The following is a 9,603-nucleotide window of genomic DNA, read 5'->3' as shown; positions in this document are numbered from 1 at the left end:
TGTAGAGGATACGGCGGGCTTGACACTTGGTGGAGGGGTTGATGTAGCGAGCTTGGAGGCGAAATATGTCTTGGACTTGGAGTACTTGATGTCCTCAATCACTTGGCGCTCGGCCTTGGATGCTTGGTGGACCAATTCAACCATGTTGGAGTATGGTTGGAACTCCACAATCCTCTTGATGGGGTAGTTGAGGCCATTGAAGAAACGAGCAATGGTTTGGCTCTCGGATTCTTGGATGTTGGCTCGCATCATAGTTAGCTCCATCTCCTTGAAGAACTCCTCAACGGTTTTAGTGCCTTGCTTCAACTTTTGGAGCTTGTTGAAGAGGTCGGCCATGTAGTGTGTTGGGACAAAGCGAGCTTGCATCTCTTCCTTCATCTCTTCCCAAGTGTCAATTGGAGGTTCACCCTTTTCTTCCCTTAGAGTGAGGACTTGCTCCCACCAAGTATTGGCATAATCCTCAAACTCAAGAGACGCCATAGCCACCTTCTTGGCACTGGAGTAGTTGTGGATGCGGAATATCTTGTCAACCTTGAGTGCCCATGAGAGGTAGGCCTCGGCATCCTCTTCACCCTTGAACTTTGGCATGGTGAATTTGAGCCTTCCAAACATGTTCTCTTCATCCTCCAAGTTTCTTCGGCGAGGACGGATGCCTTCATCTCTTGCGGCTTGAGGTGGGATAGGAGGTCTTCCTCGGCCAACCATAGCATTGGGTTGGCGTTGAAGGTGGACACTAGCTTCACTTGGTTCACGGTGGTGATGTTGTTGAAGATCTTGTCGAGGTTGTTGACGAGGCTCAATGTTGGCCCCTTCATCTTGATCATGTTGTGGGTCTCCTCTTCCACGTTGGTCATGGCGAGGGTGACGTTGGAGATCTCTCCGAGGTGGATCTTGAGGACCTTGGTCTTGGGGTTGGTCATCACGCCCATGGTGGGCATGGCGATCCACTTGGTGACGATCTTGTTGGAGGACTTGATCTTGTGGAGGACGTTCAATTGGACGAGCATGGCGATGTATTTCTCCTCGCCTAGAGTTGGAGCGAGAGTCTTCATGACGAACATGTGGGCGATGAGGTCGATGATGGTCTTCATGCCTTGAGGAAGAGCTTGAGGACGAAAGGCCACCATGAGAGTAGTAATCTTGTGGCGAGCTTGAGGATGATGACGTAGAGCGGTGTCGGCGATGACGACCCAAGTTGGTGATGGCGCACTCGAGGCTATCCATGCGCCGCTCCATGTTCGCATCATTGGCCGCCATTTGGCCATTCAAGTTGTCCGTAGCTTCACGAAGGAGAGCCAAGTCTTGGTTCGCGGCGGAGAAGTTGTGTGCCACTTCATCGTATTGCTCATCGATGCGCGTCTCGAAGAGGGTGAATTGCTCCTTGAACTCTTGGCGTTGAGTCCATAGGTTGTGTTGAGTAGCCAACCTCTCGGTGTTGCGGAGGACATCTCCATCCCTTGGGTCATCTCCGTTCCTATCCATGATGGAAAGACAAGAACTATGTTGTGTATGTTAGTGGAAGGAGACTACCTCGCACTCTTACCAAGGTAGGATAGTATTGAGGCAATCAACCAAGCCGAAAGCAAGATCAAGTGTATCGGGGACACACGCAAAACCACACGCGAAAGCTAGCAAATATGGTGTTAGGTGAGTGTTGTGGAAAGCCAAAAGACAAAATCCAAGATCGAGTATGTTGTTAAAAGTGGGTAAGGTCCAAAAATCCAAATGTCAATGTGAAGATCACTATGAACACGGAAAAGTTGTGGAACACACACACGCGATAAGCGGGGTTAGTGCAACCAAAAGTGAGCGGAAAAATGTATGTAGAGGTGCTCGGTGTCACACTAACACAAGGAGAGCCAAAGCTTTGGTTGCAAATGAAGAGACAACAAGATTCACACGCGGCCTCTCTTCTCTTCTCTCGTTTGCTTAAAAGCTTATGACTCTTTTGTACACGGTGGCACTTGCACTCTTTTGTATCTATGGTGGCACTTTCACACTATTGTATGTATGGATGTATGGTGCGACTTGCACTCTTTTTGTGTTTTTGGGGCTTTTTTACGCACTATGTTAGTGTTAGCCTCGCTTTTGCTATCTTGCCACACGAGTGTTTGCTTGTATGCTTTACTCCACACGACACACACATCACAGTCGGGACCACGTGCAATGTCTCGCAACACTAAACAAGCAATGCTCGATAGGATAGATCGCAAAAGGAAGAGGGTTACAAGGAAACTGCAAGTTATACCTGCGATGATGGTGGTGGTGGTGGTGGTGGTAGCCGAAAACGAGCTCGGAGGAGGGCGCGGAGCTGCGCCCGGTCTGGGGCCGGTTGGACCGGGTTCTGTACCGGCTGGTCCGGTTGGCGCCCGGTCGACTGGGTGCTGGGCCGGCTGGACCGGTCTGGGGGCCGGTCAACCGGGTTTCTCAACCGGATTTCGCGGTTTCTCTCTCCTGTTCTTCCCCATACCAAAACCAAAAGAGCAAATCGACGGGAAACGATGGAATTGGAGGCTACAAGTTGGGGAAATAGTAGATCAAGCACAACAACACCGAATCCACGGACCAAAACCACTCAAAACGCAACCAAATCACAGATCGGTCAAGAGGCAATTTAGGGCTATTTTTGGGGATTTTGTGGAAAATTTTCTAGAAATGAAATCGGGTGGGTGGAGGGTCAAAATCGCGGTAACCAAGAGCTTCTGATACCATATGATGAGATCTGAGATCTAGGGATTGGCCCGATCTCGTGATTTGACCCCGAAAACCAAGGGAAGAGGTGGGAGAACGCGAGGAACACGAAGAACGCCGGTACTCACGCACGCACACCAACCCGATACACCCGATACTTACCCCCCGTGGCTCGATGGACCACGCCAATAGAATCACCCGGAAGAGGCACGTGGCAGAATTCCCGGTGAGAGATTGGGGTTGGAGAAGAAGATATTGGTGAGGGAGAGAGAGTAGCTTGTACTATAATCTCACTCAACAATATCCAAATCAACAACCAGGATGCCTTGATTACAAAGGGATGCTAACCCTAGGGAGACAAAGCTCAAAGTTGTGTTTAAGCTCAATTCAAGTCTAAGGGGTAAAAGGAGGGGTCCAGGCTACTTATATAGGCATACATGGCCAGCAAGGCGAAAAGGTACGCAAGTGGATAACTTAGGCAGTTTGGTGAGTCATTCCCGTCAAATCCGGTTTGGGCCGGTCAGACCGGGCCTGTGACCGGGTGGCCCGGTCCTGGGGCCGGTCGACCGGGCGCCAACCGGAAACTTCGCAAGTTTCCATCCGGTTGCCTTCCGGTACGATGCAGGGAAATCCGGTTGGGCGCCCGGTCGGCCGGGCCTGGGACCGGGTGGTCCGGTTGTGGGTCCGGTCCTACCGGGTCCTGGACCGGCCAGCCTTCTTCTCTTCCTTTGAGTGCTTCCCGTGACGTCGGGTCCAGCTTCGTGATCATCTCCATGTCCTGCTGCTCCTCTCCTTCCCTTGACCATGGCGTATCCTCCTCTCCGGGGTCTTGATGCGCCTTGTACCTAATGACACATAGCACATCGGCATGAGGTAGCATTCCGTCCAAAGGGGTACCTAGATCAAGGGTGGTGAGGAGCGAGTTCACCTCATCGTGTAGCGCTTTAACCCGAGCTCGCGTCATCGGTCCACTTGGGGGACTTGTTGGTCTTGGTGTGGAGGTGTCCGAAGGCCACCCCGCATCACAACTACTACGGTAAGCGCATCCGTTGATGTACGAGAGGAAGAAGCACAATTGACTACTCCGTCCCACTCCAAATCTTATGGTTAACACGAGTTTTACGGCACAAGAATCACTGGACGACATTTGTTGTTTAATCCTAGATGGATACAAACCCTTGCAATGGAACCTCCACCATACTCATACCATGGTTCCATTGCCTACCACATAGTCATATTCATAGTTATGAAATTAGCATTTTTTCTTTTCATGCAAGAGTGATAAGTATAGTACTTTGCAAGTAATTTGGTAAAAATACTCAAATGACATGAGCAGGCGATGAACTTGCCTAAAGACTGCAAAGTGTTGCAATTCGATGGTGTGGACTGACCCTTGTCCTCTGTTTCTAAAAGATAGCATCATTGTCCCATAAGGGCAATGGTTAAAGAATCAAATATGCATGCTTTCAGCTTTTAGGGTTTAGTTCCCCCTTCCCGGTGTTTTATTATTTCATGTCAGAGGTGATTAATAAGAACAATTTCAAGAAGACTCCTTAAGAGTAAATTACTACCTTGGAATATTTCCAAGGTGTTTTTCAGTCCAAATGAATTTATGGACTTATTTTGTAATTAAAAATATAAAGTGTGATTTTTAATGATTAAAATATTTATTCCTTGCATATAATTATGACTTAATGTTTAGTTGTCTCAAAATTTCCATTTCATATTTTATTATGATAGATAATTTTATGCTGAGTGGTTTACATATTTTTATTTATTTTTTTAGGGTTCTTACAAATTTTCTAACTTTATTCAAAGTTTCTATTTTTAACAAAATTCTGAAATGACAATTTTGCCCCTGGGCCCACATGTCAGTGGAGCCCAACAGGTTGGGTTAGACCCACTCGGGTCCAACCGACCCGTTCGGTCGCTCACACCACTTTTCCCCGCGTCGCCTCGACGAATCCTAACCTCCTCGCGCTATGGCGACTCGCGGTCGCCGTCGCCTTCTCTAAATTATTCTCGCCGCCTCCAGCCAACTCCGGCGATGAGATGGTTCACGCTGAACTCGCCGTTCGACGGCGATCAGGGTGGTCCGCGCCGATTTGTCTCTCGAGGCTCCATCTGCTCGTCGCCAACCCTCCCGTGCGCTAGGGTTGCGGGATCCGCGACGATCTCGCCGCTCCCTGGTGTTTGGGCGCCGCCGTGAACCCTGCCGTGGCGGTGCTGGACGCGGTAGCTTAGCCTGGCTCGGCTTGACTTGGCGCCGTCGTACCCCCGGCGTGTGCCGCCGTGGCCTCCATGGCTCCGCACCTCGACTGCTCGCCTGTAAGTGCCCTCTCCATTCTCTCTCATCTGATCCTCCTCCTCATCTTCTCCTTGCTCTAGTCCCTGGTGCTGCTCCCCCTCCTGGAGATGCTATCCTTGTCATGTTCCTGTTGCGTCGTGCTGTGCCATGGTTTCTGCATTTGCCCCTGCGTGTACTGCTGCTGCGCGCCTATGGCTGCCTCTATTACTGCCATGATGTATTAGTTGTTGCTATTCTACTTGCCATGGCCTAGCTCTATGTTGTGCTTGCCATTGTTGCTGTTGTACTTCATGTGTAATTGCTCATGAACATTCTGTGATGCTCATGGCCTGCTAGGTTGCTCCTGCTATGTTTCTGATCATGCTATAGCCTATTCAATTTCTTGCTTGTTGGGCTCTGGTTGTTGCTATGGCTTAATTATATGTGTGTGCCATCCCTTTATGTGTCACTGGCTTGATTACAGTGAGTACTTCTTGCTTGAAGCAAGAACCAGTACTGTTTGTGAGGTGCTCCTTGAGCTTTGCTTCATTGTAAAGCTATGTTGAGCTTGTTTATTGACTAATTAGCTCCACCCCTTGATGGTGTGCTTCTGGATACAATTATAAATGATTTAAATAATTATTTGTGATGCAATAGTTGCTTACTGTGGCCTGTTTCATTTATCTGATCCATGAATTGGTGCTAGGTTTGTCTCTAGCATGTATTTGCATGCTCTGTCAAGCCCTGATGATCATATAATCATCAATTGCTTGGTGGTTTCCTGCTAATCTATAGTTGTGCCTCTCTAGGGCTCCTCCTTGTGTCTGTGTGACACTTAAGCCTGTGCTGATGCATGCTTTTGCTTGCTCCAGCACCTCCTGATGCTTGCAGTGTTCATTTGGCTCATTTGTCAGTGTTCCAGTTACTGGTTGCTTGTGTAATTCATTTATTTGTATAGCTTATCATGATTTAATGGGTAAATGAGATGAACTGCTTGCAGTGATGAATCTTATGATTAATTTGATTGAGCTAGAGGGATGCCAACAATTTTTGGGGACCCTAGCTCATCTTTGAACCCATTTAGGTGATGATAAGTGTGCATGGCTTGATGGTTTAAATGATGGTGTGGTTGAGGTGGCCTCAACAGCAATACCTTGCTCTTTTGGTATCTCCCACCTCAGGTGGCTTGCTGTTTATGGATAAATGCTTGCTGGTTGATCATATTTGATTGCCAGAAGCTTTTGATGTTGAAAAATACTTGCAGAAAACATATATTTCTGCAGATCTGATGGTGTAGCTAGCTGTTAGGTGCTAGGTGACTCTGGTTGGCTAAATAGGATCAAATCCTTGCTGGATTTCCTTGGTTGTGTCACTGCGCTGACACAACGAGTGTTCCCTTGGGTGATTTCCTGCTAGCCTCTCTCATGTTTGCTTGCACCAAATGGCTTAGCAGCCAAGTGATGATACAAACAGGGTGTTCTACCCTTTTCTGCTTCTGTGATGTATGCATATGCTTATTTATGAGCAAAACTATTGCTTGCTCATGATCATCTGTGTATACCTCACTCCAGCTCCTAGTTTTATATGCTGATGTAGAGGATTTGCTTCTGGTTGATGATCAGATCTTGCCCTGCTCCACCTTTGCTAGATTGTGATGATCTCCTCCTTATGGCTTGCTCAACAGCAACAGTGATCTGAGTGGAACTGCTCTGGATGGTTTTGCTGGTTTCGATAGTTTGAATGGCCTTGGCAGTTCCTCATGTTCTAGAGTTCTTGATGTTCTTACCCTTGCAATGATCATGTCGATGGGATCCTAGGGTTTGCTGGTGAAAAGGTTTTATACTGGATATCTCCTCACTTCCTTGGTCGACAGCAGTGCATTTCCCGAGGGCTCCTCCCCTGGCCAGTGTGTGATGTGAGGCATGCAACACTCTTTGTGAGCTGCCTGTGTGCATCACAGGTTGGGACTTGGTCCTCTGGCTTAGTTCCCTCGGCAGCTTGATATTATCCACCAAAACTTACTTATTTGACTAACCTGCCAAGTGGCTTTGCCACTTGGCCTAATCTTTGTTTCTTTTTGTTGTTTTTGTTTTGTAGGGATGGTTTGGATGATCAAATGAAGATTGATCAAGTGTTGATCAAGCAAATCATGAAGATTTACTTGTCTAGTTTAAGATTATGTTAATACTTGTAATTCTTTTGTTTTCCATTTTTATTCATTCATTTCTGTAATGAGTTGTAATATTTATAATTCAATTTGGATATTGTAATTAACAATGTATTATGTGTGTTAATCAATAAAGCTCAATGTTTTCTCTAATGAGCTTTAATTATATTTCCAATTACTTTATATTATTGAATTTAAAATTACTTAATGAATTGTCTCATATTTGGATTATAATATACTTATTGATGTTTGAATTTAAAATTCAAGACAACTTGTTTGAATTCAATCATTCAACTTAAGTTGAGAAAGAAATTATTCCCCTCTCTTCTCAAAAACCCTAATTGAGTTTAGATAGGTCCAAGTTTATCGCACTCTCGAAACCCTAACCCTATCTGGTGTCGAGAGAGAAGCTTGTCCCCCCTAAGATGCAATTTTTCAATAAAGCGCGAAATTTCCCCAGATTTTACGATGCAATGCAAATCCCTTTCCAAAATCTACCCCGCAATCGTCTCGAATACTGGGATATTACATGAGGCCTAAGGCCTAGGGTTTGGCCCGATCTCACGAAATTGACCACGTTGGTGAATAAGTGGGATGGGGAAAAGGAAGAAGAACACAAAGAACCGAACCACAAACACACTCACACCCAATACAAACCAAACTCACTCCCTTGGTAGGTTAAACCAAGCCAATAGAATCAAACCTTGGAGAGACCCATGGGGTAGACACCAAGGAATGAGAGATTGGTGAAGGAATCCACTCTAGAACTTGTATGAGATAGTGCTTGCACTAGATTCATACATGAAGAGAGAAAGATCCTCAAGGTACCTTGATACAAAGAACTAGGGTTCTAGGGAGACAAAGCTCAAGTCTAATCTCAAAATCTTGTCTAAACCGAGATATGGTTGTACCAAGAGTATATATAGTACTAGGGGCAAAAGGGTAAAGTTACAAGGCAAATGGTTGGAGACAGCTAAGTTTCGATGATTTCAGGCGGTAAAACCGGTGATGCCGACCCGTGCGCCGGAATGGATTGGGCGTTCCGGCGCTAGCGCCGGTTCGGGTTCCGGTTTACCGGAACGGGCTACTGTAAGCCGTTCTAGCTATTCCGGTTTGGAACCGGCGAACCGTTTCGGTTCTGGCGTAGGGTTTGGCGCTACCGGTCCTGGCGCCTGTTTGCTCCAGCTTTCTTCCTCATTCTTATCCTCCCTTGATGGCTTGGCTTCCTTGTGGGTCCTCCTTGACGATGTACCTGATGACACATAATGATGAGGACATCCCTACCTCACTACTACCTCCGTCATTGCAAGATGAAGATGAAGCTGTGAAGCTCAAGTCCAATGAAGTTAGGATTGGACCAATGACACGAGCTCGTGCGAAGCTACTTAAACAACAGGTGAACTTGTTCCTAAACGATACTTTGATCGACGAGAACTTTATACTACCTAAGTCGTATTACTTATGTATGATCAGGTATGAGGAGGAACCAAGCGTCGCACGAGGAGGAGAGGAGCAGCTGGACAAGAAGCTGGACGTGAAGCTGGACATGGAGCCGGACGTGAAGACATCCCATGGACGCGCGAGGGAGGAGCGGGAGGCATGCGCGAGAGGAGGAGATCTTCAGGCCGGTCCCAGGCCCGGTCAGACCGGCCGTGGGACCGGGCCACCCGGTCACCAACCGGATTTTGAACCGGTGCCATCCGGGCCACATCCAGGGAACACGGACCCTTCGTCCGGTTTCCACCCGGTCACAGACCCGGTCTAGGACCGGACCACCCGGTCCCAGGCCCGGTCGACCGGCCCCCAGACCGGCCGAGTCCGAGTCTGTCTCGACCAGATCTATTCTGGGTCCGTTATTCCCGTACTTTTTCGACCTGAGGTCGTCCCGAACGCCTATATAAGTCCCTGGGACGCCCCCAAAGTTGTTTTAGACCACGTTTAAGATAAACCCTAGTTCTTAGTTGTTTGCTCTGCAAAACTATTGAATACTACTCTCCAATTCGCATCGATCTGGAGTTTTATGCTACTGAAAGTTTGTGTGTGATCTGCTGTTCCATTGGGGATTAGAAGATTGCAATTTACCGCTTCGTGGTCGGCGGCTACGTGCGCAAGTGTGTGGAGTTGCGAATATCTTGCAGGGTTGAGAACTGTTGCATTGGCATCAGGAATCAATCGAGAGACTTCGTCGGCGTCATACAAGTTATCCTCCTCATCATCATCGATTCCGTCCGCTGCTACCATCGTGTGTTCATCACCACCGTCGCTTACTGAGAAGATCGGGCAACCCCTTATCACATAAAGCATTTTGAAGAAGTAGCAAGCCATTCGATGGGAGGTTAGGATCAAGCATGGTGAGGAGTGAGTTCACCTCTTGTTGAAGTGCCTTGGTGCGTGCTCGCGTCATAGGTCGTCCACTAGGAGGATCACTTGGTCTTGGTGTAGTGTCGTCCTTAGGCGG

This window comes from Lolium perenne, chromosome 2, assembly GCF_019359855.2.
Source record: "Lolium perenne isolate Kyuss_39 chromosome 2, Kyuss_2.0, whole genome shotgun sequence".
In the NCBI taxonomy this organism is placed as follows: Eukaryota; Viridiplantae; Streptophyta; class Magnoliopsida; order Poales; family Poaceae; genus Lolium; species Lolium perenne.
This window is presented reverse-complemented; position numbering follows the sequence as displayed.